This window comes from Hyaena hyaena, unplaced genomic scaffold, assembly GCF_003009895.1.
Source record: "Hyaena hyaena isolate Hyena2069 unplaced genomic scaffold, ASM300989v1 scaffold_175, whole genome shotgun sequence".
NCBI classification, from domain to species: Eukaryota; Metazoa; Chordata; class Mammalia; order Carnivora; family Hyaenidae; genus Hyaena; species Hyaena hyaena.
Window position 1 is genome coordinate 42,232 of NW_024080808.1, and position 27,815 is coordinate 70,046.

General features: G+C 42.0%; 1 long non-coding RNA gene across 1 annotated transcript; it reads right to left on the reverse strand.

The window, feature by feature from the left end:
• Nucleotides 1-27,800, reverse strand: LOC120237257. The gene is made up of 3 exons (XR_005529905.1): nucleotides 27,765-27,800; nucleotides 7,825-7,934; nucleotides 1-113 (listed from the first exon to the last, which is right to left on the reverse strand). It is a non-coding gene; the product is annotated as an uncharacterized LOC120237257 (long non-coding RNA).
• Nucleotides 27,801-27,815: the final 15 nt, after the last annotated feature.

Genomic DNA, 27,815 nt, shown 5'->3' on the forward strand with positions numbered 1-27,815 from the left:
AACGGTGAGAGGGTCATAGGATGGATGATTAGGAAGTCAAGAGCCCTATGTTCTGGTTGACACTCTTCTGACTAGTTTTGTGGCCCCAGATGAATCATTTGACTTATCTAGACCTGTAAAATAAGGGGACAATCAGGGTTACAAAGAGTCAGCTCCTAGAACAGTGCACCTACACTTACAATAGAGACTACAAACATACACAATGCCCTCACCCCCTAGAACAGTGCCAGGCATGTAACAGGCATTCCTTCGTCAGTGGCTCAGTGAATGGATGTGGCAAACATGTCATTGCTTCTGATTTCTGTATCACTGGCAGGCCCTGCTAATCAACTATGAAAACTTTTCATACTGAAACTGGATACAGAATCAAATTCTCAGCATAACTCTCCAGACAGGTACAACCAATCCATTGGTGCCCACATGTGAAATGATACCTCACTGCCATACGTAGATAAACTAAGACTCTCCCAATATTCAACTTCTATGATAAGAGAAATACTAAAAGGTAGACTGTCACTCAGGAAAGATAAATATAATCATGACTGAATCTTTCCATCTACTCTACATAAGGATCTGGATTTTTATCATTCTGACTAGGGCAAGAAATACTTTTGATTACTGAAGACTCCATAACACCAGTCCACTTAGAGTCCTTCCAGGTAAATCTATATTTCTAGACCCCTATGGAAGTCATTACATTTCTAATCCCAACCATGTAGAAGAGGTTCATCCAGCTCTGAGGCACATCCCCACCCCAGCAAGTAGACACCTTTCATCAGTGCTAACTCAAGGCGTGTCCAGCGTCTGGAATCTGGTTCATCATCTGGGGGGTCATGCTTTCCCCACACAGGTGAAATATTATATTACAAAGGTTTCCCAAGGGAAACAGATCCAAATGGGACATTAAATATCATGAGAGATTATTTTTTTCTTTTCTTTTATATCTTTAATAGTTTAAGAAAGATTTATTATATAGAACTGACTCACATGATTATAGAGGCTGAGATGTCCCATGATTTGCTATCTGCAAGCAGGAAACCCAGCAGAGCCAGTCACACAGTTCAATGGCCTGAGAACTCTCCAGTAGTAGTAGTAGTTGTTGTTGTTGTTGTCGTCGTATAATAGTAGTAGATGGTGTAGATTCCAGTCAGACCCTGAAGGCCTGAGAACCGGGAGCCCCACAGCAGGAAAAGACTGCCAGCTCAGACAGACAGTGCCGGTTCAAACTTCCTCCACCTTTTTGTTCTATGTAAGCCCTCAACGGGCTGGATGAGGCCCACCTGATATACTGGGGGAAGGCAACCAACTTTACTCAGTCTATTGATTCAAATGCTAACCTCTGCCAGAAACACTCTCACAGACATATCCAGAGAACTGTTTAATCAGATATCTGAGCATCCTGTGACCTGGTCAGGTTGACATATAAAATTAACCATCACAAAATATCAAGGACAACAATGAAAAGAAAGAAAGAAAAAAAATAAAAAGCCACAGGAAGACAAAAGAGAGTGAAACAGAAAGAGTGGGTTTCCAGGACGGAAACCTTCAACGTTTTTACCTCCACTGCCTGAGCTCCCTGTAAATACACATCATGGCACTAATCTATGATCTCCCTTTGGGAAGCCTAAAAGACTGTCTCAATGCACAAAGATTAAAGCTTACCAAATGGCTTTCAGAATATCATCAAAGGAACCTGTAGGGTGCGAAGTTACTTATCTTCACATTTGAATACAGAGCTACTGACCTTCTTGGGCAGCTCAAGAGTCCTGTCCACCCCAACTGTCTCATGCTAAATTAACTCTCTGCTTTTCTGTAAAATGTAAACACGTGAAGTGGATCACGTTCCACTATATATGCAAAGCACTGGGGCACAGATGTTCTCTCTGGCCAAAAAAAAAGCCAGTTTTCAATGTTTCAATGTGTTCATCTACTGTTCATTGTCTCTTAAAGTATGAACCTAGAGAAATAAATTTTCTAGAAATATCTGGGTATGAAAAGAAATGGTTAAGGTTTGAATTCTTAGTAAGTAGCTTTAGTTGTTGGAATGGTTACTTTATTGGCCCCAATAATTACCATGAGACTTTAACTGTTACTCATGTTGGCTTCAATTAAAATCCCCAGGGCAGTAAATTAGTAAATTGGTGGATTTAACAAGAGCTAGCCTAGGGATCAAAGAAGAAGAAGTTGCTAAAGCAGAAAGGGCAGGAGGCCTTCATTTAATGGCTCCCCCAGGGCTGAAAGGTCACGCCTTCAAGAACTGTAGCACTTGGGGGAACACAGACCAAATACATTGCTTGGTGCCCTATCAGCCTAACATCGTACCATGCTTGCTTAAATAATACAAGTTTCCTATGGAAAGGAAACACAGGAGACAAAATGCTAACATGCCTAATCTGCAAGTAAAGATACTCTTAACAAAAGGACATTCTTGGTCAGCACAACTTTGACCACAGAATTGTTCCTGCCTCTGGCAAACAGAACATGCTGCCCACCAAAGATTTTGCTCCCCTCCACAATACACAGTGGTTCTTGAGCAGTAGAAGCCCAGCCAGGACCTACTCAGTGATCTAAAAATCAAAGAACTTATCATAAAGGCAGAGAGTCTTGAATAAATGCTCACCTAGTTCCAGATACTGTTTCTAATGTAAAGGGGGCTCATCAAAGAATGAGAGCGGAATGGATGTGGTTGAAAAGCAAATATGCTTTGTCTATTTATTTGTCCTTCTCCCGTTTCCTGGCTGGGTTCTGATAGCAGGGAAACTCTAGGAGCCATGCACTGACAAGAGAGCAGAGCCTCTCCCAGGCTGAACTCATGAATGCCTGTGAGAGGTAGAGCCAACCTACTTTCAGCCAACCAGAAGAAAGTCCTAAGAAATAGCATGCTTGTATTAAATCACCGGAGTTTGCTACAGCAGTTAGGTTGCTCTAACTGACCCACTGTCCCTCATTAGAAGAGTACGAACCCAGCCATTACTCTCACACCAAAAAACAGCATACTCCCCGCACCAACACGGAGCATCCCATAAACTCTAAACAGCCCCAGAATTCAAGATTATTTCCGTAATCACCTTCATCAATATTGCTTTGCTTCCAGGAATATATTAATCAGGAACCTGCTACCCAATAGGGGATGGGTCACCCCCTGGAGGAGTGGGGGTTTCATTAGTTGGGTTTGCATAGCTTCTGTTTGTAAGGCTGCCAACTTGCCAGATACCTTTGCCTTTCTCCTTAACATGCACCCTATAATCCTGAGACGTCAGTTGTGTGACTCTGACCTTGTCAAATACGCATGCACTCAATTCCGTCAGGCTACCAGTGCTAGTGTATGAGGCTTTCTGAGCGGCCCGGATGTGCTGACTCCAAAACAACTTCACACATGGTCAAAAAAGTACACCTTCCAGACAGACTTCATCTGGACTCCTTACCACCCCAACCCCAACTCTGCAGTAAGTTCCTGTGCAGATTCCTAACTGTCCCTTCAAGCTCACGGTGTTGTCCCTTACAAGCTGAGTCCTCAGGAGGCAGGAGGCACCACAGACGTGTCATGCTGTGAATATTCATGGGAGGAAACCCCTTCCCTCCTGGGAGGTCATGTGGAGAAGCTGCCTGGAGCCGCGATGGTGGAACTGCCCTGTAAAGGCAGTGATACCCTGGAGCCCATCCCCCCAACCTCAGCACACTGATGAGGTGCCTCTCCTCCCAATTCCACATTCACTGATAGCACATTGGTAGCTTGAAGTCATTCCTGAAGAAAGTATTTACACCACGGAAATGGGCACACACTACAATTCGGTACTTTTGTATGTCCCAGAGAACCGATGGCTAACATTTACCAGCCCCCCTGCGTGAAGGGGAGATGCTGGCAAACCACCAGGCAAATAGGAATCCGTGTGGAATGAGCTCTGTCTCCCTGCCTCTTTCCTTCTCAGAAAGGACAGGGACAGCACCTATCTCCAGAGCAGTGAAGAGGCCCTGTTGGGAATGCTCACTGACACTGACAGAACTTTTGCTCTGAATTTGATGAGAAAAGAGACTGAGGGACAGTGATTTTCCAGGGCACATAATGTGCATAACAATGCTGAACCCACCACAGACAAATGGGTTTCAAAAGGCAGATTCATCATTTTGGATGCGACAAAATGGATCCTATCTCAGTAATCAGATTCTAATTACTTGCTCTGCCACTCACCTGGGCACTTTGAAGGACTTCTGAGGGAGGAGAAAGGAAAAAGAACCAAGCTCATTGTCAGGCTGTCAAGGCCAGTGCTGGACATTTTTCATGGGTTAATGCAGTTGACCTTCACACAGTCCTATGTCTGTGTGTTAGTATACCCACTTTTCAAAGAAGGGAAATGAGGCTACAGAGGTCAGAACAGTAACTCACCTAAGGTTATACAGTGGTAAGTAGTCAGACACTGATCTGGGTGTGTCTGACTCCCATATCCACACCATTTGTATCACACTGCACTGTTCATTAGTCTTGTTTTATTTATCTGTGGAAATGCAATAAAAGAACAGCCACCCCTGCCTCATGGGAAATTAATTTTTTAAACAGCAGCTTTGCTGAGATAAAACTCCCATGCCACTTTTAAAGTGTACAATTTGGTGGGTTTCAGTATATTCACAAAGTTGTATAACTATAACCACTATCTAATTCCAGAACATTTTTATCACCGTAAAAGAGAAACCCCACACCCATTAACACTCACTCCCTGTTGTCTCCTCCCTGCAGCCCCTGGCAGCCGCTAAGCTACTTTCTGTCTCTGTGGACTTCCCTACCCTGGACATTTCACATAAATGGAATCATGCACTGTGTGGCCTTTTGTGTCTGGCTTCTTTCAGTTGGCATGATATTGGTAGATCTGCATTAAAGTTCACGGAGTTCGACAGATAAAATCCACTAAGTTGAAAGGCAAACACATGCAGTTTTTATTTAAATACCACTACGCAATAGAAGCAAGGCAGAGAACATGAAGTACTAGCATCGCTGTGTTTTTGTATTCAATTCTACTACATTTACTGAGTGCTTGTACATGCCAGACACAAAACAAACAAGATCCCTGCCCTCACAGAGCTTACATTATGGTGGAAAGAAACATACCAAATAATAATGATGGTGATGATGATGATGATGATGATGATGATGATATCATACTAGAATATCTTAATTAACATGTGTGAAAAAGAGCAGATTTGGGGGATCATGTATGCTAGAGGAGGCCTCCGAGTAGTCTCCAGAATACATTTCTACAATCGTACATCTCTCTCTCTCTCTTTCTCTCTCTCTCTCTCTCTCTCTCACTAAATGCCTATTCATGCCCCAGGTGCTGTCCTAATGGGCTTCTGGGTGGCTGACAGCAGTGGTAACACTGGATCCCCATGAGATTGCCTACCTCAGATTATTGGGCATCTTTGGGTATCAGACCAGCAGAGGACTCTCACTCATTCTGTGATAGGTTCACCTCCCCCAGGCCTCCCTTCCTCTCTGAATTCCTGAGCTCAGAAGAGGGAAGACGTTCCCTTCTTCTCTTCACACCAGAGCAGCAGTGAGAACACTTAGCCCCCAGCCTAAGGGGAAAGTGCCCTGCTCCATCCTCCACACGCCCCTTCACCCTGCCCCTACATTTCATGCATTTGCCAAAGACCTGCAGGGTTTCTTGCCAGACATTTAAGGCATAATACTGGCCTTGGTCTGAAGCTTCCTGGAGCCTGGTGAGGCTTCCCCCTAGCCTCCACATCCTGCCACTTCACAAACAAATTATTGTCCACTTGAGTTCTCCTGCCACTGCTGTTTCTAAAACACTAAACTTTTTTTCAATACTACATTTATTCTTATAAATATAACTAGAAACATTTTCCTCCCAGGTAACTTCACCATCTCAAACATCAACAAGATTTATTAGGCCATAAGAATCCATACTATGAGTATGGATGGGCCTATAGAAATCCCAGTTTTCTTCCACCAAGAAATACACTTCTTCCACCAGTAGTACATACTGCTGCATATATAATTCATCACATTTTTCAAATAGTGTTTTCTTATTATAAAAATACTAATGCCCTTAGAGAGAAAATAGAAAATAGCAAAAGGGAAAGCAAAGTCACCCCTTGCAAGGGAGGAGTCTCTAAGATGGTCCCCAATGATCTTTCCCCCTGATAGTCATGTCTGTGTGAAATCCCCTCCTTTTGCCTGTGGGCTAGACTTAGGGACTCACACCCATTGAACAAAATACAGAAAAGTCATGGATATCACTTCTGAGATTAGGTGTGCAAAAAAGAGTTATCATAGCAGGGTTGAGACTTAGGAAGGCCTGCTTATAAAGGTTGTCCCTTGGCTGGCATCTGGGAACTTGGATTTCAGGAGTTTTCCAATCATTCCCTGATAAGAAGGGCTCACTGTGCCTAAACTGTTTGTGCAAACAACATGGCTTATGCTAAGCACCAGCCTCCCCTCTAGGAGTCTGGAATTTTGATTCGAGGGTGCCTATGCCACCAGCCCCTGCTAAAATCTCTGAGTCATTAATGAGGGTCCCTGGTCGACAATACTTCATACATGTTATCACAACTCACTGCTGGGGGAATTTAGTTTTCCCTGATGACTCTGCTAGGAGAGGACTCTTGGAAGCTTGTACCTGGTTTCCTCCAGACTCCACCTCATACACCTTTTCCCTTTGCTGGTTTTGCTTTGCATCCTTTCACTATAATAAATCATAGTCTATATGCTATGACTATAAAGAATACAACTATGTGCTGAGTTCTGTGAGCCCTCCTAGTGAATCATCAAACCTAGGGATGGGATGGGGTCTTAGGGACCCTTGACATATTAAGCTACCAAAAGACTATGACTTCTTCTCTCTCTCTCTCTCTCTCTCGTTCTCTTGCACATCCTTCTCCAGTTGAGCCTTGAGATAATTAAGGCCCTGCCATCACCTAGACTGTAGCCTTGTGAGAGACCCTGAACCAGAAGACACCCAACAAAATCACATCTAGATTCCTAATCCACAGAAATGGTGAGATAATAAGTGTTTGCTGTTTAAAGCTAAGTTTTATAGTACTTTGTAACACAGCAATAGATAATTAATATACCCTTACCTAAAGATCATTACTGTTTATATTTTAGGTTAATCATTTCAAGGGCTTTCTATACATATACATATATATATATATATATATATATATATATATATATTCTAAATTATATATGTATTCTCGTAGAAACTGAATTTCTTTTTTTAAGCACTGCTGGTAAAAAGCAAAGGCATAAGGCAGAAGTACAATATTTCCTTTTATTACTATAAGAAATGTTTCCATTCCAGAGTGACAGCTGGTATTTTTTGAGCCAAACTGTCCCCTTTTTGGTGGGGGGTGGGGGGAAGAAGGGAGAATAGAGGGAAGGGTCCCTTTCATAGCATTTTCAGTCATGCAATTATAAGAGCCCATCTGACATGGGAGGCTTCAGACACTAAGTTAAATCACTAAGCATAATAATTTAAATGTTATTATGCTCCATGTGAGTGGAATTAATTGTACAAATTATGTTTCCTTTTAGGAAAATAGTTTTCCCCTCTCCAGAGTCTCAGAGGTATTGGTGGCAAAAGTTCCTGGGAGGGGACATAAGTTTAAGAACACAAACTGAAGAACACTCTGGAGAGAGGAATGAAAGTTAATCCTTGCAAAATGGTGACTAGCAGGACAAGGAGAGACAAAACCAATATAGGACACAAGACAACCTGGGTGAGACTGACCCAAGAGTAAGTTTTCTGGAAGCAAACATACTTTTAAGCACTCAGGAAAATTGTACTGAGCATCATAGCTTAGTCTTACCTGTGTTTGGGGAATTACAGGGAACTCATTGTTGTCCACGATTCTGCAAAGCTTCATAAGGAGAGAGATATTAACCTGGAGAAGCTGGCTTCAAGAGAGCAACAGGTAACCTGCAAAGGAGTGAAATGCCAGACAAAGTGATGAGAGAACAAACAGGGGAATCTTCTAGAAGAAAGAACAACCTCTTGCAGTCAAGCTGGATGGGGGCTTCAGACACAGGATATAAATATTAAAAGCAAGTATAGCCTCTGGGTACCTGCATGGCTCAGTCAGCTATGCACCTGACTTCAGCTCAGGTCATGATCTCAGAGTTCATGAGTTTGAGTCCCATATTGGGTGAGCACAAGCCCCACTTCCGGGTGAGCCCCCTTCTCTCTATCTCCCTCTCCTCTCTCTCTCTTTGTCCCTCATGGCATTCTTTCTCTCTCTCTCCTTCTCTCTCTCTGTCCTCGCTCATTTGCTCCCCCCCTCTCTCTCAATTAAAAAAAAAAGCAAGTGTAGCTTCTTGATGCAAGAAGAAGCTCAGAAATCAAAGTTACACACATTTTTTATAAAAAATTGTAATCAAACTGAACGTATTGTTTACAGCCTGCTTAATTCACTTAGCAATATGTCGTATCTTAAAAATTCATCTACAATTCAACTTGTACTGGCCTCTATTTCATCATATGGGAAAACCATAATTTGTTTTACCCATTTCCTATTATTGGACACGCAGGTCATTTCCAAATTTTTATCACTAGTATAAACAATGCTGCAATGAACATACTTGTATTAAATCTTTGTCCAAAACTGAAATAATATCTTTAGAATACATTGCTAAGAATGGAATTGTTAGATCAAAGGATATGCACATTTTATGAGCTTCTGATCCATTTTGCCAAACTGCTTTCCAGAAACATTATACAAATCCAAATTCCTGCCAACAGGAGATGAGGGCATAATTTGTTCCACCACTTAGCCAAAACTGAGTATTATTTTATTATTTTTATATGATACTTATGTATGTTCTTATACTTGCTTAAACATACTATAAGAGATGGTTGAAAATTACCTTTTTGTCTGGTTTTTATGTGCACTGCAAGTATAAACAATAAATGTCATTCTAGACAGCCTTCAGAACTACTGAAGTAGACAGAAAAGAAAGCCATATGACAAGCGGTCACACACTGCTCACCGCAGTAGCCATTTCTTAGATGAGTCTAAACATAAGTTCTATTGACTACAAAAGTTCATTCCTTTTGCACTTAACATTTGCAACTTATTCATACCCAGTTAAAGAAAAGCTTTTCTTTTGCCAAAAAAAAAAAAAATAATAAGAAAGCTAAAAATGGATGAAATATATATGAGACTTAGAGAACTGGGAAAAAAAGGAAAGAAAACTATTTTCTAGTTAAGGGAAGTGACTATTGCTATTGGCAAGTAGGGAAACACTGCTCTTAAACCAGGTTTTTGTAACAAAGGACCAGAATGGAAAATATTCCATTTCTATTCCGCTGTCCCATCTGAGACCCTGTGCCCTGCCCTTCTGCCATGTTCAGGCACTGTGAAAACTTACCTACTAACGGTTCTGGGGAGAAAGAGGGAGGTCTCAGATTAGAAACAGCATTCTAACTGCTGGATTTTATCATTTCCTCCCTTACTAATGATTTCCAATTTTTGTACAGGAAATGTAGACCATGCTCAAATATAAAATGTCATTAATTTGAGAATTTTGAAATAACAAGTCAATACTGGAAAAAATGTATCGAACAAATATTAAGTGCCTTACTGGAATAGAGGAGGGGAGATGTGGGTGACCAAGAATGAGGGACAGTCACTGGCTCCATCCTCAGGGATCTTCCCAGCTAGTACAGGGTGGAGACATACACACACACACACACACAAACATACACAGAGCCAACAACAACACCTGTCCGAGTGGAGAAGCTGAACAGTGATGTGAAAAACCACATGAGTGAGAGTACAGGAGGAGTCACACATGACTGAGTGACTGAAGATACAGACAGACTCAGGGAGGAGATGAGATTGACCTCACCTTGGAGAGAAGGGAAGAGCTGCAGGAGAGTGAACCATGAGAAGGGGCTCTGTCAACAGAGAAGACAGCCAAAGCCAAGGAACCAAGTGTGTAAATGGATGCCTGGGGCATAGGCTGCACTGGCACAGAGGGAAACAGTGAAGACAAGGTTGAAAAAAAGGTCGAAGGCTACATACTATGCCACTCTGACTCCATGACATTCTGGAAAAAGTGAAACTGTGGCGACAGTAAAAGGAGCAGTGGTTGTCAGGGGTTGAAAGGAGTGAGGAATGATTAAGTGAAGCACAGAGGATTTTAGGGCAGTGACATTACTCTGTACCATTTGGAAATCGTAGAGACGTGCCACTACGCATTAGTGCAAACCCACAGAGCACGTACGACAGCGCGCTAAGGTAAACTGTGGGCTCTGGTTGATAATAAGGTGGGTCAGTGCAGGTTCAGCAGTTGCAATAAATGTACCATTGTGGTGTGGGATGTTGATGAGGGGGGAATATATGCATGTGTATGGGCAGAGTCTGAAGGAAATCTGTTACCTTTCTCTCAGTTCTGCTATGAATCTAAAACTGCTCCAAAAAAAAAAAAATCGTGCAAAAAAAAAAAAATAATATAGCAGCTGTAACTGAAGGTCTTGCTAAGGAAAATGAACCCAACTCTGCTGACTGTTGTTGCCCAAACCCTTGATCACATACTCCATTCATTAAAAAAATCTCTGAGCACACACTCTAACACAGGTATATGCATTTAACTACTTGTAAATTATATACCTGATCTGCTATATTAATGCATTATACCATATATATAATATATATTATATATAACTGCACATATATATGCATTGATACTCATATAAAATGAAATGTACAGGAAAATATTAACTAAAAAGGATGAGATTATAATATCCAAATGTCTTACAATGTGTGATAGCTTCATACTGGTAGAAACACAACCTCAAAGCACAATGTGCATTTACTTCAAAATTGCATGTAAAATTTAAATTTCAAGTTTTTCTTGATAACATTGGATTTATTTGGCCACTTCTTGCCAGAGCTCCTTAGAGGACTGGTAAGGTGATGACCTCATTTTTTGACATGTTAAGTCAAAGACCCCAGTGGTACATCCACAAAGAAATGTCTAAAAGAGAAGTGACAATATGGAACTACAGCAGTGTACCAGACTGAACAGTGTCCTCCCCCAGTGCATGTTCACCTGGTACCCTGGTATGTGACCTTATTTGGAAATACAGTCTTTACAGATATATTTATCAAGTTAAGGTCAAGTCATACCGGGTTAAGGTGGGCTCTATTCCAATGTCTGGTGACCTTACAAAAAGAGAGAAATTTGGACACAGACACACGAAGAGGAGACCGTGTGAAGGCAGAGGAGTCCTGCAGGTACAAACCAAGAAACACCAAGGACTGCCAGCAAGCACCAAAAACCAGAAGAGGCAAGGAAGGATTTCTCCCCTAGAGCCATCAAAGAAAATATAAGCCTGCTGACACTTGATTTCAGACTTCTGGCCCCCAGAACTAATAACAAGTAAGTTTTTGTGGCTTTAAACTATCTGGTTTGTGGTACTCTATTACAAGAGTCCTACAAAATGAATATAAGCAGATTCCTCATTAGGGATCATTATAAGAGCTGTAATTGGAGGAGGTATGCAGTCATCCTTCTAGAAGCCTCAGAGATGGTAGGAAAAAACTAAACCAGAATGAGGGCAAAGAGAAGGGGAGAAGCAAACTGAGAAGCCAGAGTGGGACACTGGATGAGAGATCGGGAAACGGGATGGATCTTTCAGTTCAAAGAGAGTGTGTGCAGAATGGAGGGAGTTGGCTAGTTCGGTGACAGGATGGATGGCAGTGTCATGACGTCAAAGCAGGAGAATTTTGGGGGCATCTGGGTGGCTCAGTCAGTTAGGTGTCTGACTTCAGCCCAGGTCATGATCTCATGTTCGTGAGTTCGAGTCCCCGAGTGGGGCTTGTGTTGACAGTTCAGGGCTTTTAGCCTGCTTCAGTTTCTGTGTCTCTCCCTCTCTCTACTGCTCCCCTGCTCACGTTCTCTGTCTCTCAAAAATAAATAAATGTTAAAAAAAAATTTTTTTTAAAGGAGAATTTTAAAGAGGGTTGGAGTAATCAGTGGAGACATATGCCTCCAAAATATTGTACAAGATGCAAAATGAAAGAAATGCTTACAAAACAGGTGATCAATGAACATCTTTGACCTCAATAATCCAAAGAAAAGAAACTTTGTATATCAAAAAGGTCATGACCCCACTAACATCAGTTAGAAAGTTACTCAGTCCAAGATACATTAAGTGAAAACACTAGATTCCAAGACAGTATAGAGAAAATCAGACAGAGCATACACCGAACTATTAAAATGGTGTTCCCTGGAGACTTCCACATCCTGCCTCACATATTCTGAAGCATTTGCATCTCTTTTTACATAAGAATTTAATAATTTTAAGCATAAAAAGAGACTAAAAAAGAACAGGATATAAATCAGCATGGGCAGTATCTCATCTTCATAGGATAACATACCTCTAAGTGGGTATATGGATAAAAAAGAGATCTTAAATGATGCCAAATGCTGCAAAGTGTTTGATCCAGAAATTTCTCACCTCCTTTTTTCTGTATATTTTATCCTTTTCTCTCTTATTTTATTCTCTTAAATAGACAAATATGATCTTCTCTAAAAACAAGGTCATTGACATTAAAGTGTAAAAACAAAGGCCTATTTTCTGGGTACTTTTCTTCTCCATTCAGGCCAACAGCACCAAATGGACAAACAAGTACTCAACTGAAGTTCATCCTTGGGGCACCTGGGTGGCTCAGTCGATTAAGTGTCTAGCTCTTGATTTTGGCGCAGGTCATAATTTCATGATTGTCTCTCTCAAAAATAATATATATATATAACATAAACTAAAGTATATAGTTATAAATATATATATATAACATAAACTAAAGTATATAGTTATATATATATAACATAAACTGAAGTTCATTCCTGATGTTCTTAATACTTTACTTCTGTTAAAGCTCTTAATTTATTCCAAAAGGACCCAAGCAAGGCAAAAATAGATCAATGTTCACAAGCAAACAAGCACATTCTGGATATTGTCACCCTAGCAAAGGTCATCCTAAAATTATATGACCTCTAGCCGGACAGGGTAGGCAAAAAAAATATCGCTCTCACTCGTGATTCTACTCAGCTTCCTCTCTCTCTACCTATAGTACTTGGAAATATTTCTCTCCAACACCCCCCCCCCCCGGCCACTGGAACACGAGCTATTTTTGTACCAACAATTATATTTTCTGCAGTTTAATTTTTTCCTTACTGGCAAATCTTGTGCACATACAAGCACAAATATCTGTTTCTTTAACCACATTCATTTCTTTTTATTACATCCAATTTTCTTCCCAAAGAAAACTTTGCTTAACTAGAGGTATTAGCTACATTTTTATGACTTTGGGACCTATTTTCATAAGATATTGTATGAATCTTTCTCAAAGAATTTTGCCTCGCTAAGAGGAGGCCTCACACACCAGGAGGACAAGCTGGAGGAAGGAAGCGTCTGGAAGGAGATGCTGGTAAGGAGGTGATGCAGGGCAGCAGAAAAGGGTCCCATAAAGTACCAGTTCAGGATGGAGCTTCACCTCATCTTTGTTATCACAAAATAGATGGTTAACTGCTAAATAGGTATCTTTTCTTCTAACATGCTTTTCTGGGGGAAAAATACAAAAGCAAACAAATGAAACAAAACAAAACAAAAAAACCTTGCACCACCTCTTATAATACCCTAAAGGAAAAATATCATCTTTTGTGATATTCTTACCAAAATTAATAACCTTAATTTAATCATGAAAAGGCACCAGACAAATCCAAACGGGTGGGACATTCTACAAAATAATTCTTTTTTTTTTTTTCACTCTTCAAAAGCAGTCACGAAAGACAAAGACAGACTGAGGAACTATTCTGTGCTCAAGGAGGCTAAGGAAATGCAACTAAATCAATGGGATCCTGGATTAGATCCCAGTCCAGAAAAAGGACATCTGTACGATGGTTAGAGAAATCTGAATGATTTCATTTGAATTTAATTCCACAGAATTAAACTGTAGTAATAACAGCACCATAACAATGTGAACATCCTGGTTTTGATCATTTGACTAGAGTTTTTAAGAAGTTAATATTTGAAGATGCTGAGTAAAGGGTATAGGGAATCTTTGTACTATTTTTTCACCTTCTTTTGTTAAGTCTGAAATTATATCAAAATAAAAAGGTTTTAAAAAATTAATGATATAAATATTTATTAAGCGAGGCGTGACTGTCTTTCTTCCCCATTCCCTTTTTCTTCCTCAAGACACCACCTCTCGCTGGCTCTCCTCTGGCTGCTCAGGGCCATGTCTGGTCTCCTAAACAGGATTCCCAGCTTTGGAGCCATTCTCATCCTATTGCTCATCAGAAGGAATGCCAGTCCCATTCCTCAGGGACCTGTGAGGATGATGGGGGCTAATCTAATAAACCAGTCTGTGCTGGAGTGTTAGCAGCCCATCAGGGCTCTCTGCAACCACCTTTTGAAGTTACTTAGCCTTTTAGGCAAAGGTGAGAACCTCATGGGAACTTCATGCATTTGTTAGAAACAAGTAATATTTAAACAACGGGTAGGTGGCACCCTGGTCAAACTATCCAGAAGGCAATAACAATCAGAATTTTCACCTAGGTAGCTCAGTAGGTTAAGCATCTGACTCTTGATTTCGACTCAGGTCATGATCTCACGGTTCATGGGTTCAAGCCCCACGCTGGGCTCTGCACTGGTGGCACACAGCCTCCTTGGGATCGTCTCTCTCTGCCCCTCCCCTGCTTGTGCTCTCTCTCTCTCTCTCTCAAAATAAATAAACTTAACCAAAAAAAGAAAAGAAATTTTCAAGTATAGCCTGACACAGGAGCGCTCATACCTGGCTATGAATCAGAATTACCCAGGAAGCTTTTAAAACTTCTGAAGTCCACTTCCACACTAGGCTACTGGGTGAGCAGTGCCTTGAGTGGGCTTACAACACTCCTGAAGACTCTTATAATCATCAGCCCAGAAAGAGAGGGCTATAATCCACAGGACAGGGTGTCCAGGGGATTCCTCAGGACAGAACAGACTCAGAGAAAGGAGGCAAGAGAAATGATGAAAGAAAGGTCACAGGAAACAGACTCCACACCACATTCTGTGTGTCCCAAGTGAGCCAGGCCTGTGAGACGCAGCCTGTGCTGGTCTCAGTGAAGCTTCACAAATTCTTGGTGGGAGGAGGAGGTGGCAAGTCCTGTGTCCATTTTGTAGATGGCAACAGTGAGGACACAGCGGATGTCAACAACTTGCTTAACGTCTCTAAGTTAAGGTTTTTTGTTTTGCAGCTTTTGTTTTTACCTGCCCAGATAACTTTTAAGAATGAACGAAGAAGAAAAGCTTTAAGGATATTTTTACTACCCTCCAAGGGCTGCAGAGAACAAGACAGGATGGGAGCTGCTCCCTTCTTTTTCCAGGGACTCTGCCCCACAATCCCAGTGTCACTGGCACCAGAACTTTAGCGGGCCTTCTGTCTTCAGAACTGTCTTGGCCCATGTGAGAATCAGTCTTAATATCCGCATTTGCTCAACTTCAGGGGACCCAGTTGGCCTTTCCAAGAAGTCCCTCAACGTTCTGAACTTTGATGACAGCACAGGGTAAACCTGTGGGTTCTGTAGATCAGCAAACCTCCAGCAGCTAGTTTCCCTGTTCATGGGTCCCCGATCTTTGCACACTGAAGGAATGGAAGCACCCCTTCCTTATGGTGAGATACTAGCCCTTTATCACACACATGGCCTGAGTGCTGGGAAGACCACCTTCCCAACCCTCTTCCCATAGGACCTGGGGAGGAGCTGAGGGGATGACAGCGGGTGGAGGCAGACCCTGTCCTGCCTTGAGAAGCCTGGCTAGAGCATCCAGCTGAGATCCACAGGATAGGTTGCTTAGCTTCCTGTTGTAGACTTGGGCCTTAGCCACCATTCAAGACCACAGCACAGGATCCCCCCCAAAAAAGAACAAATGCATGAGTCAGCTTTGGCATCAGATAAACCTAGGTTCAAATCCTAGCTCCTCTACCTACTATATAAGTTGTTTAACTTTTCTAACTATAAATTGTTATTCCTTCTGTCTTGGCTTCTAAATTTATGGCCTGGCTACCTCTAACTCTCTACTAGTGTGGTGTGCATTTCTGGGTGGCTTATTATCCCTTCCATGCATTGCCTTCATTCCACCTCTCTGCATCAAGTCTTTACTGTTTTCCTTTTGACTTCCAAGTGCTTTTGTTAACTACCTCAAATCCTTCAAAGAACAGTAGGGAGCAAAATGAATAATAAGTCTAACTTCTCTGAGACTGTGTCTCCTCATCTAAAACAGAAGATGATAATAATTCATACTTCACAGGATGGCAGGGAGGATAGAGTAAGTCAGCTTGCATAATGGCCCAGCGGAGGGAGTGGGCGGGGAGGGGTTTGCCAGGCACTGGGACCCTCCCCACCAACCTTGTCTCCCTGTGCCAAGCCTAATAAGGACCTCAGGGAACTCAGATCACATTTCACAAAGAAACATTTCTTACTGGTTACTTTTGCCCAGAATAGACCTTGGGGGTATGGGCTTGCTGGACAACACTAGGCCAATGGTCCCTGAAAGACAGGAACTGGTGGGAGAGGGGAGAGGAGACCCAGGAGGAGAGGCCCATGCTGGGACTGTGGAGCTAGGGTGAGCTCCATGGGAGTGCACAACTTCTCAGTAGAGATCTTCCCATTTAGTCAAGTCATGAAAAGCTGTCACATATCTTACTTATTCTTGTTTACTGACCGGGTCCCCCACCCCATTTGCAATAATAGTTAACCTTTTTACCATAGGCCTGTGGGCACAAGGCCCAAAATTTCTTCCAATACAGGTCACAAGGCCCTGTAAAGCATGTTGCCCTGGAATTCTTGAAGCTGGCCTTCGCATTCTTTCCGGAAAGTGCTCTAGTGATGATGTGGAGGGAGGTGGTGGGAAAGAATTTCTGCTGGGTTTTGCTTATAAGTAAATTGGGGCCATTCGGGGTAGGGGTGGTGGTGGTGTGCAGGGCATGGGGCAGGGTAGAGGGGGGGAGGGGAGGAAACAGAGCCACCTTCATTCTAGGCCAGCGGTGTGGTTTGGGAGTCAGAAGATTTCCCTGACTTCCTTTTCTCATAAAGCTGCACAAAGCCTTGAAATGAAAACATTCCTTCCTCTCCATGACTCTGAGCTAAGGGACATTGTCTTAAAACACAGTGGCACACACGTCACCTACGAGGCCCTTACATCACACCCAACCATGTCAGTTGTCATTCCAGCTTCAGGAAAAGCCTGAATAAACAGGTGGACCAAGCCTCACGGTAACAGGAAAGCTTTATAGGTTTTTCACTAGGCTTGTTTAGGTGGGCAGGGGTAAGATAAGTTTTTCTTTCATCTATAATGGAGCTAAACTCCTTCCCTTTATGATGTCATCTCCTTATTCTTGTCACACTACAAATACAAACTAGAGGGGTCGTCAATGACATGAGCAACAAGAGGCCCCCAAAGACGTGATTCAGCTGCCAGTGGTTTTCCCATATGTTCATCAAGTCCCTTCTGGGCTTCATGGTAGAAAAACATTCCTCACATTTAAAGAATTATCACTTAATCATGTCAGCATATTGAGGCTTTATAAATGTGTAGGGTCAGTTCTGGGCAATTCTAAACTGTCTCAACATGGAGAGTAAGCCAAAACACGTGTTGGCCCTGAGGACTGGCCATCCAGGAGATAGCCTCATAGGAGCACACTCCATGTAACTGACAGAGGAGAATTCCTAGGCAGATGTGTGCTATAACACTGGTAGGGGTCCTGGTAACATTATAAAACTTAGACAGGTCTCAAATGGCTTGTGGAGTCAGCAGAAGGGTCAAGGAGAGTTACGGCCCTTCATTCAAAGCCCAGCAGGGTGGCAGTTTGTTATTGCCCTTAGCCACAGGGGGCCCAAAGGCTGAGATTTTTAAAAATCGCATTCACCTAGGTCTTCCATTTTGCACATAATCTTTTTAGCACTTGGCATTTTTTAAAACCACGAGGCAGTTTAACATTCCCATGGGCTCTGCTTTCACGTGAAGGAAACCTAAAAGCTAAAAAGAGCTAGCCACTTTGCTGGGCTTATATCGTAACCATCAAATTCTAGTTCTATGCCTAGAATATAGGAAGCTCCGAGTCTTTGGAGAAATCTAAGAGCAATGAAAATAAGCCTAGGGCAGGCTTACAGGACAGGAAAGGCAACCTCTAAGAGATATGCTGAATCACTATGGAAGGAAGTTGAGACCAACTCATTTGGTGGATGTACAAGTGCTACTGATATGAAGAACAGGTGGCAAGGGCTGTTAGGCCCAATCAGGTGATTGAAGGAGTCAAAAGGACCTTTAAGAAAGATAGGGAGGGGGCACCTGGGTGGCTCAGTTGGTTAAGCACCCAACTCTTGATTTCAGTTCAGGTCATGATTTCATGGTTCTGACAGGGCAGAGCCTGCATGGGATTCTCACTCTCTCTCTCTTCTCTGCCCCTCCCCTGTGTGTACACTCTCTCTCTCCAAAAATGAATAAACACTTAAAAATAAATTAATTGATTAATCAAAAAGAGGAGTGGAGTGATGATACACACTACGATATGAATGAAGCTTGAAAAAAATTATACTAAGTATAAGAATCCAAACACAAAAGGCTGCGTATTACATGATTCCTTTTATATGAGATATCCAGACTAGGTAAATCCATAGACACGGAAACCAGATTAATGGCTGCCAGGGGCTGGGAGGTAGGGGCAGAAGGGAGAATGAGGAGTAACTGCTGGATGTAAGGTAAGGGGTTCTGTTCAGGTGATGAAAATGTTTTGGAACTCGACAGAAGTAATGGTTGTACAACAGTGCAAATGTATAAATGCCACTGAATTGTTCACTTTAAAGTGGGTTTCACCTTAATTTTTAACAAAGTCATGGCATCACTCAAATGGATGCTCTCCATGCTCGTATGGTGGGTAGAGAGAGGGGTAGTGAGAGCAGAAGCAGGTAAAGCAACTGTTGCCCCTTAAATGCATCAGAGGGTGGACTTCTGGGAAGAGGGGAGCTCAGGACAAATTTTCCGGACTCTATAGTTCAGAAGAGGGCCTGGCAAAAGCCCATGAAAAGATCTTTAGCAAGTCTATGCTCACTGGGGAAGGGCTTGAGAAAACATATTTTTGCTGAAGTCCAGATCCCTTCTTGGTGATCCAGACAAAGAAGGGTGGCCTTGTCAGTCACCTAGGACAGTATGGCTAAATAGAGACCTCATCTGCATAACATCACTGAGGAGAGAGAAAGACTGCATTGGCTGCAGTGCAGTCCCATGGCTTCAGATGAAGCTCAAATTCATGATGTGGGGGGCAGAGCCCTGCATGAATTGGGCCTCTCCCAGTATATAAAAGCACACAGCTCAGTGGAGCCAGCCTCCTCTGACCCACCACATGTCTTCTCTTATTGGGTTAGACATGAGCCACGTGTCTTCTCCCCACAGTTCATGAGCACCCATCAGAAAGCACTATAGAACAGCCATGTTGACCAAAAAATTATTACAATAACTTCAAAATAATTCTATCTCAGTGTGCTTTATGATCTTTGATACCTTTTAATGATGTCCTTTTACAGATTTTAGGTAGAAAATGTCATGCTCATCTTCTGGGAAGTGTACTTTCCATTGAAAGAAAAAGTTGGAGGGGTACCTGGATGGCTCAGTCAGTTAAGCATCTGACTTCAGCTCAGCTCACCATCTCATGGTTTGTGAGTTCAAGCCCTGCATCAAGCTCTCTGCTGACAGCTCAGAGACTGGAGCCTGCTTTGGATTCTCTGTCTCTCTCTGTCCCTCCCCTGCTCATGCTCTCTGTCTCTCTCTCAAATATGGATGATAAACATTAAAAAAAAAAAACTTTTTAAAAAAAAATGAAAAAGTCAAACTAAGTGGATTCAGTTACTTTAAGAATGTTATATAACATTTATAGCTCTAAAAGGTATCTTAAATATTTATAAAATTTGACATAAACATAGTCCCAAAATGTCTAAAATGAGTAACCTGACTTTTCTATGTGTTCTCCATGGCCAAATCTGGGGGGGGAATGTTTAAATAATGAATACAAATTTGTAAAATCAATTTTATGACTCCAGTAGACTAAATTTCATAAATGATTAGAGTTACTTAACAATCCCCATGAGTATGGAGTTTAGTAACTATATGGTGTTACTGCCGCTTAGATTTCTGTCTGAGGGCTTTCCCAATATTTGCCGGTTGAGTGGCTGTGGTTTTCTTTCTACTGCTATTACAGCAAGGAAAGAGGTAGACGCATAAATGGATGGATTGATGATGATGTTAATGATGGTGATGATTTTTAATTTTTTTATGTTCTTTGAAGCTTCCAGTTTGTCCCCTTTTCTACTCATTTGCTTTTCTTAAATTATTATTCTTATTCTCTAACATTGAAAGGATACAAGTTCTCTTTGGACTGAATTAAATGCTAAATGCAAACAAGAAAGCAGAGTAGCTAAGGTTGTCATGTTCCAGTCAGCCCAGCCACTTGACTTCACAGGGTTCAAGAATTAGGCTGAATTGTGTCCCCACCACCACCAAAATTCTTAGGTTGAAGTCTTAAACCTTAGTGTACCAGAAAGTGACCTTATTTGGGAATAGGATCATCACTGATATAATTAATTAATATGCAGCCATATTAAAGTAGAGGGGCTCCTAATCCACTATGACTAGGGTCCTTATAAAAAGGAGAAATTTGGACAAAAACATGCACACAGAAAAAACAGCATTTGAAAATGAAAGCAGAAATTGAGATGATGCCCCTACAAGCTGAGGAATGCCTAAGATTGCTAACAAACCCAGAAACAATGAGAAAGATGTGGAACAGACTCTTCTCACAGATCTCAGAAGGCGCTGACCTTACCCACACCTTTACCTCAGACTCTTGGCCTCCAGAATTGCAAGGCAATAAATTTCTATTATTTAAGCCACCTAGTTTGTGATACCATTCATAACCGCTCTGGGAAGTTATTACAAGGGCCTACCAGACAGTCATTCCTCTCTTCTTTCTTAGCAAGTTGAGTCTTGACAGCATTCATGCAGCTACAGGCTCAGAAATGGGAGTCCTCCTCTAGACGTGGGAAAGAGGCCATGATAGGTCTAAACCAAGATGGTAACCCCCTAGGCACTGGCTAATGATCAGCCTGAAGAGAGCACATGATTTGGTTCTAGTCAAAGAGAGGTAAGGTAAATCTTTTGGAAGCTCTGAGAAGGATTTCTATCCTAGATAAAAGAGAGAGAGAGGGAGAAAGGAGAAAAAGAAAGGGAGAAAGGGAAGAGAGGAGGGAAGAATGGGGAAAGAGGGAGAGAAAGAAAAAAGGTGAGAGAGAACAAGGAAAAGGAGACAGACAAAGGGAAGAGAGGGGGTGGGGAGAAAATACCTTTTCCTTCCCTTTTGGAGCTCTGTTGTGTGGAATAAACCTCAGAGTTGTGATGACCATCTTGTGATCTCAACAAAAAAGCCAAAAGAATGAAAAAATCACCAACCCAGAGGATTGATCTTCCGAATAAACTCTGAAACTGCAGGCCACCAACCCCTTGTTAAGAATGAGTTCTTCCTGGGATGCCTGGGTGGCTCAGTCGGTTAAGCATCCAACTTCAGCTCAGGTCATGATTTCACGGTTCATGAGTTTCAGCCCTGTGTAGCCTGCTCCAGATTCTGTCTCCCTCTCTCTCTCTGCCCCTCCCCTGCTCACACTGTCTCTGTCTCTCAAAAATGAATAAGTTTTAAACAATAAAAATTAAATAAAAATAAAGTTCTCCTTCGTTTTCAGCCACTCTTAGCCTAGTTGACTGGTGATTTGCAGACTAATGCAGACTAGTTTGTGTCCCTGGAATGCCCCTAAAAGAGTTTACAATTCACAGAGGCAAAAATATCCACAATATATACAGAGCATGTGTTATATAGCCTGAGCTATGTCAAGAAATTTAAATTCATCATCTCATTTATACACCTAAGCCCATATGACTAACATCATTCAATGTCTTGTACAAACACTCAGCACAAGTGCCTTGAAAGGTCACCTCAACCAAACTAAGAAGCATAAGGCACTCCAGCCACCAGTGAATTTGTACAATCCCAAAGTAAGACCAAGGGGTGTGATCCAATTATGCTTCTCTCAGGTGGCTCCAGAGGAACAGCAAGACTCTAATCTGCAGGGGCATCTGGGTGGCTCAGCTGGTTAAACGTCTGACTTTTGGCTTCAGCTCAGGTCATGATCTTGTGGTTTGTGAGTTGGAGCCCCACGTTGGGCTCTGGGCTGACAGTGCAGAGCCTGCTTGGGATTCTCTGTCTCCATCTCTCTCTACCTCTTCCTCACTTGTTCATTCTCTCTCTGTCTCTCTCTGTCTCTGTCTCTGTCTCTCTCTCTCTCAAAATAAAACAAATAAATAAACACTAAAAAGAAAAGACTCTGATCTGTAGCAAAGTGGACTCTGCAATGGTCAGGAAGTGGAAGACCAGGCAATGGCACCTGGACAGATGGCCTGAGCAACATCTTGGGAGAAAGGGAGTTGTCATCACGAGGATCTCCAGAGGAGGCCATGGGAATGGATGGAAACGAGAAGTAGCCTAAGCTGGTCTGAAGACACTTTTCCTCTAAAGGTCTGAAATGCCATATCCCCCCAAGCAGTTTCTTCTGCAATGTGTGAGGTCCACAGGCAAGCTGCCTCCAAATTCACCTGGATATTTGTTAAAAATATTGTCTTTTGCAACCTTCCTCTGACCTACCAGATCCTAACTTGAGGCAGGAGCTTGGAATGACTCTGTTAATAAGCTGTCTTGGTGAGCCTCATGCACGCTAAGTTGACAGCCACCACTCCCAGACAATGTCCCAAGCACCAAGCCAAACATTTATTCATTCAACATTTACTGCACACCCCCATGTGTTAGGCCCAGCGCCAGGAAGAAAACTACCCTCATTACCATCAGCAATGAGAAAGAGAATCATGAATGTATCTATTTCTAGAATACCCTATATTTCCAAGGTCACCAAAGCATCCATGAAAAAGTATTCTACTAATTATGGCTTAATTGACAGAAGAACTGGGAACCTCGTGGGCTCAGATGTGAACACTGAGGAGGCCTGAATAAGTAGCTCTGGAGGGCTATTCTAAGCTTCATTAAAAGATGCCCCTGCTGCAGGGAGTTTTGTCTCTTTTTCTCTCTCCTGTAAAAGTGTGAAAACAAAGAAATATCAAGGAAATGCAACTGGGAAAACTAGACTTTTAAAAAGTCATTTGCAGAAATGGACAAAAACAAGAGGTATTCTGTGGCCAAGTCAACCCCTGTATTCTTGCCTTCTGATTTCTTCTTCAAAAGTAATACTGCAAGGTAAGGACAGAGTAAGGTTCTGGCGTCAGCCCTGGATAACACACCCCAGCAAACAAGAAGCATTCAGACAGGCACGAATGAATCCCAAGAGGCAGCCTTCACAATTGGGAACAAGTCTGACTAATCTAGTAAAAAGAAATATCTAACCCAAAACATATGCATTTAGATATAACTCTATAAAGCCAACACTAATTAATCCTCCTGCTCATATAAAATGGCAAAGGAATTAACAATATTGCCAAGTCTCAGAAAGTCTTTTAATTGCACTGCAATTCTTTCCAAACAGCAGGCATCAGCACCATATGTGGCCGCAACTCTACACGAGCATGGATTTGCCCTTCACGCAAAGAACTTGGCACTTGGCCTCACAACGGTGTTTTGTTGAAGCCTGGTACACATCCCTCCACAAACTTCTCAGAAACCAGCAAGGTAAGTCCTGTTTACCTTTGTAAAAGCTCAACTACAGAGCACTGAAAGTACCCTGAGAATGCTTTGGAGTCCCCCAAGTTCACCTTCCTGGGAAGTTATTTCTGTCTGTTTTTCAAGCTAGGAAAGGAATTGATTTAAATTCAAATTATGGGCTATGGGCACCTTGCCTTCCACTTGGGAAAGGTCATTAAGGACATTCTTGTTTATAATAAAATAGGTTTTATTTTTGACTCAAAGGCTAAAAATAAAAAGAAAGAGAGGAGCGCCTGGGTGGCTCAGTCGGTTAAGCGTCCAACTTAGGCTCAGGGCAAGATCTCACGGTTCATGGGTTTGAGCCCAGCATTGGGCTCTGTGCTGACAGCTCAGAGCTTGGAGCCTGCTTCAGATTCTGTGTCTCCCTCTCTCTCTCTGACCCTCCCCTTCTCACGTTCTCTCTCTCAGAAATAAAACATTTAAAAAAGTTTTTTTTTTAAAAAGGAAGAGAAAATAAGATTCCCTTTAAATACAAATCCTGAGGGGCGCCTGGGTGGCTTAGTCGGTTAAGCGTCCGACTTTCGCTTAGGTCATGATCTCGCGGTTCGTGGGTTTGAGCCCCGCGTCGGGCTCTGTGCTGACTGCCAGTTCAGAGCCTGGAGTCTATTTCAGTCTGTGACTCCCTCTCTCTGACCCTCCCCTGCTCACACTGTCTCTCTCTCTCTCTCTCTGAAATAAATAAAACATTTAAAAAAAAAAAGAATTATAAATACAAATCCTGAGACAGAATCCTGGACATACTGGATGGATGATGCTGGTGCAGTCCTCTGCCCACTGAGGGGAAGAGGGGTCCCAAGGAGCCCCGATCCCTGTCTAGCACTCCTACTCAGGCAAAGGGTTTGGGAATCTCACTGAGATGTGAGTTCTGAGGGCATCCTGTCCCCTCACCTATCTTAACCCTGATACTGGATTTTCCATGTTCCCCAGCTGAGAGTCTCCAGATGGTTCCCCGCTCCCAAAAATAGAATTATTCTGCTGCAGGACTAGAAGCCAAATCTTTCTGGGAGGACCCAGATGAAAAAGCTCTGACTCATGATCACAGAAGCTCTGTGAAGCTCCAGGTTAATTCATGGAATAAACAGTTAGTGGACACCAACTACACATAAAGCAGTGCTGTCCTAGGGGCTCTGGGAAGCATGAAGGAATCAATGATTCTGTTCTCATGCAGTTTAAATGTGGGGATAAGAGAGAGGCAGGGGAAAAGGCATGTGAATAAATATATATTATCACTATGTTGGGGGCAGGAGGGTAGTGCTATGATACCTGAGCTTTCCAAGTTATTCATTATATTTAGAAGTTTTGTCAACAGTAGCAAGTTTCTGGAATTCTTTCCTGGGACAAAAAACTAGTTAAGAGCCCCTCAAGGCTTTTGGACTCCATGTTCTGCAGTGATGACTCTGTTTGGAAACACATAGGGCTAAAATTCACAAAACTTGATTGTCCAGGCCACCACCATGGAGTTTATCAAGAGAAGCAGAGAGTAGATTAAACCAAATCCACTGACTAAATTCCAGACTATTTCATACAATAAATTGAAGGGGGAAACCACGTTAAATCTTTGTCTCGATCAAAGCCACCATGTACAGTTGTGTTCAATTCAGTCGATGTGAATGATGACCCTACAGCTATATAAGACACAACCTGGCATCTGTACACACATCCCCCAAAATAGCCAGCTGGTTCTTATGCCCTTCTGTATTACAGCCTCCATAAACTGGGCTATGTAGATCTGGATAGCTCCGAGCAGCTTAGGGAATCTTTAACCTGAGGGTAGTCAGACAACAACAGCTATAGGATCACCTCAAGTGTCCAGACCTGAACTATCCTTAGTGGCTAGAGGTGAACGAGGCCTGCTGGAATTTTCTCAGATTACCTTGAGTTAAAGTTTTTGAATTATTCCCTTCTTCTGAGAATTCATCCTTGATCTTCTTAGCTAAAGTAGCCCCCTGTTTTTCACTAGTTTATAGCGTCCTTTTGTTTTCTTTATAATATCACAATCTAAATAATGCACTTGACTATTGAGTTTTTTTTTCTGTCTCTTCCCTCTATATGTCTGTCTTGTTAATTAGTATATTCTCAACTAAGAACAGTTCCAGACATGTAATAGGTACTCAGAGAAAATTTTTCTAATTAATGGATGACCAACAAGAAAAGACAAAGGATGTATATACCAAAAGCGCCTAATTTCCCTTCATTTGGACATGGACTCAGCAGAAATAGCAAATTAAGAGGGCAGTCACACAGTCTGCATGGAGTGGTTAAATAAGTCTTTGAATGTATATGTAACTTTATATCTAGAACTCTACTTAAGCCTTTTCCTCCCTATCATCTAATTAAAGGATTGGACTGAACAGCCTCTGAGATCCTTTTCAGCTCTAACATAGCATGACCTATGATGCACATTTGATGAAACCGGTCCATTTCCCATCTCTGATCTCTGATCTCTTTAAACCAGAAGCACGGCTAATATTGCCATCAATTACAGAGAGGAATGGCCTGTTTCTAAGATGACTGAAAACAGGTCAACGTATGATTTCTGAGAAGCTTCTGTCCCTTAAGCACAAGAGGCTCTGACTTACACATACATTACCATTTTCCCATTAACACCTGAAGGCAAGGTATGCTTCAACCTAAGTGTGTATCCTTGGAGGTATCTAACTGTAAGTGAGCTCAAAATAGATTGTTACATCATGTTCTCCCATGGACTACAGATTCCCTAAAGTGCATTTTTTAATTTTAAATTTGTTTTTTAATGTTTATTTATTTTTGAGAGAAAAACAGACAGACAGAGCATGAATAGGGGAGGGGCAGAGAGAGAGGGAGACAAAGAATCCAAAGCAGCCTCCAGGCTCTGAGCTGTCAGCACAGAGCCTGACATGGGGCTTGAACTCACAAACCGCGAGATCATGCCCTGAGCCAAAGTCAGACGTTAACTGACTGAGCCACTCAGGCGCTCCCAAAGTGCTTTTTTCCTCCATTTGTTGCCTGAGCATGCTGTTTCTCTTCCCTTAGGTAGCAGACATTTTCTTTTTGGGCCATTCAGTATATATTTCTCCTACCTCTTAGAAAGTTTATCATTCAAGTATCTACCTCCACCGTATGCACTAGGAAAAACTGACTCTAATCCTGGCTCCATTGGTGAATCTTGAATAGCTTGAACTACAGATGGCTAAGTGTGCTCAGAGTGGCTAGGATACCCCTCATTATGTTGTCCTACAGTGCCAGTGAGAGGACAAGGTGCCTTCCCTGGTGAGTTACTTTACCCCTGAAAGCTAGATCTCAGCTATGAATTCTTCTGGTCAAAGCAAAGGTCCAGAGCCTAGTCCTGGAGACCAGGGATCTCTATCCTCAGATGTTCAGCTTGGTAGTAAGGCATGGATCTAGTCTTAAGATCCATAGGCCAAGATCAAGACGATCTTGGATGATCTAGGAATCAAGATGATTCCTAGAAGAGAACAAAAACAAAAAACAGACAAAATCCCTGTCTTACCACACTCACATAAAAATTAACTCAAAGTAAATTAAATACTTAAATATAAGACCTGACTAAACATAAGACCTGATACTATAAATTCCTTGAAGAAAACATACAGGAAAAGCTCTTTGCCATTGGTATTGGCAATGATTTTTTTTGAATATGACACAAAAAGCACAAGCAACAGAAGCAAAACTCAAGTAGGACAAAATCACACTAAAAAGTTTCTGCATAGCAAACTCAACAATTAACAGAATGAAAAGGTAGCCTATGGAATGAGAGAAAATATTTACAAACCATGTATCAGATAAGAGGCTAATAGCCAAAATATATAAAAATCTCATACAACTAAGTAACAACAAAATCTGATTTTAAAAATAGGCAGAAGAACTGAATAGACAATTTTTCAAAAGAAGACACACACACACACACACACACACACACACACAAAGAAGAATACAACCAAATGACCAATGGGTACATGAAAAGATGTTCAACATCACTCATCATCAGGAAAATGCAAATCAAAACC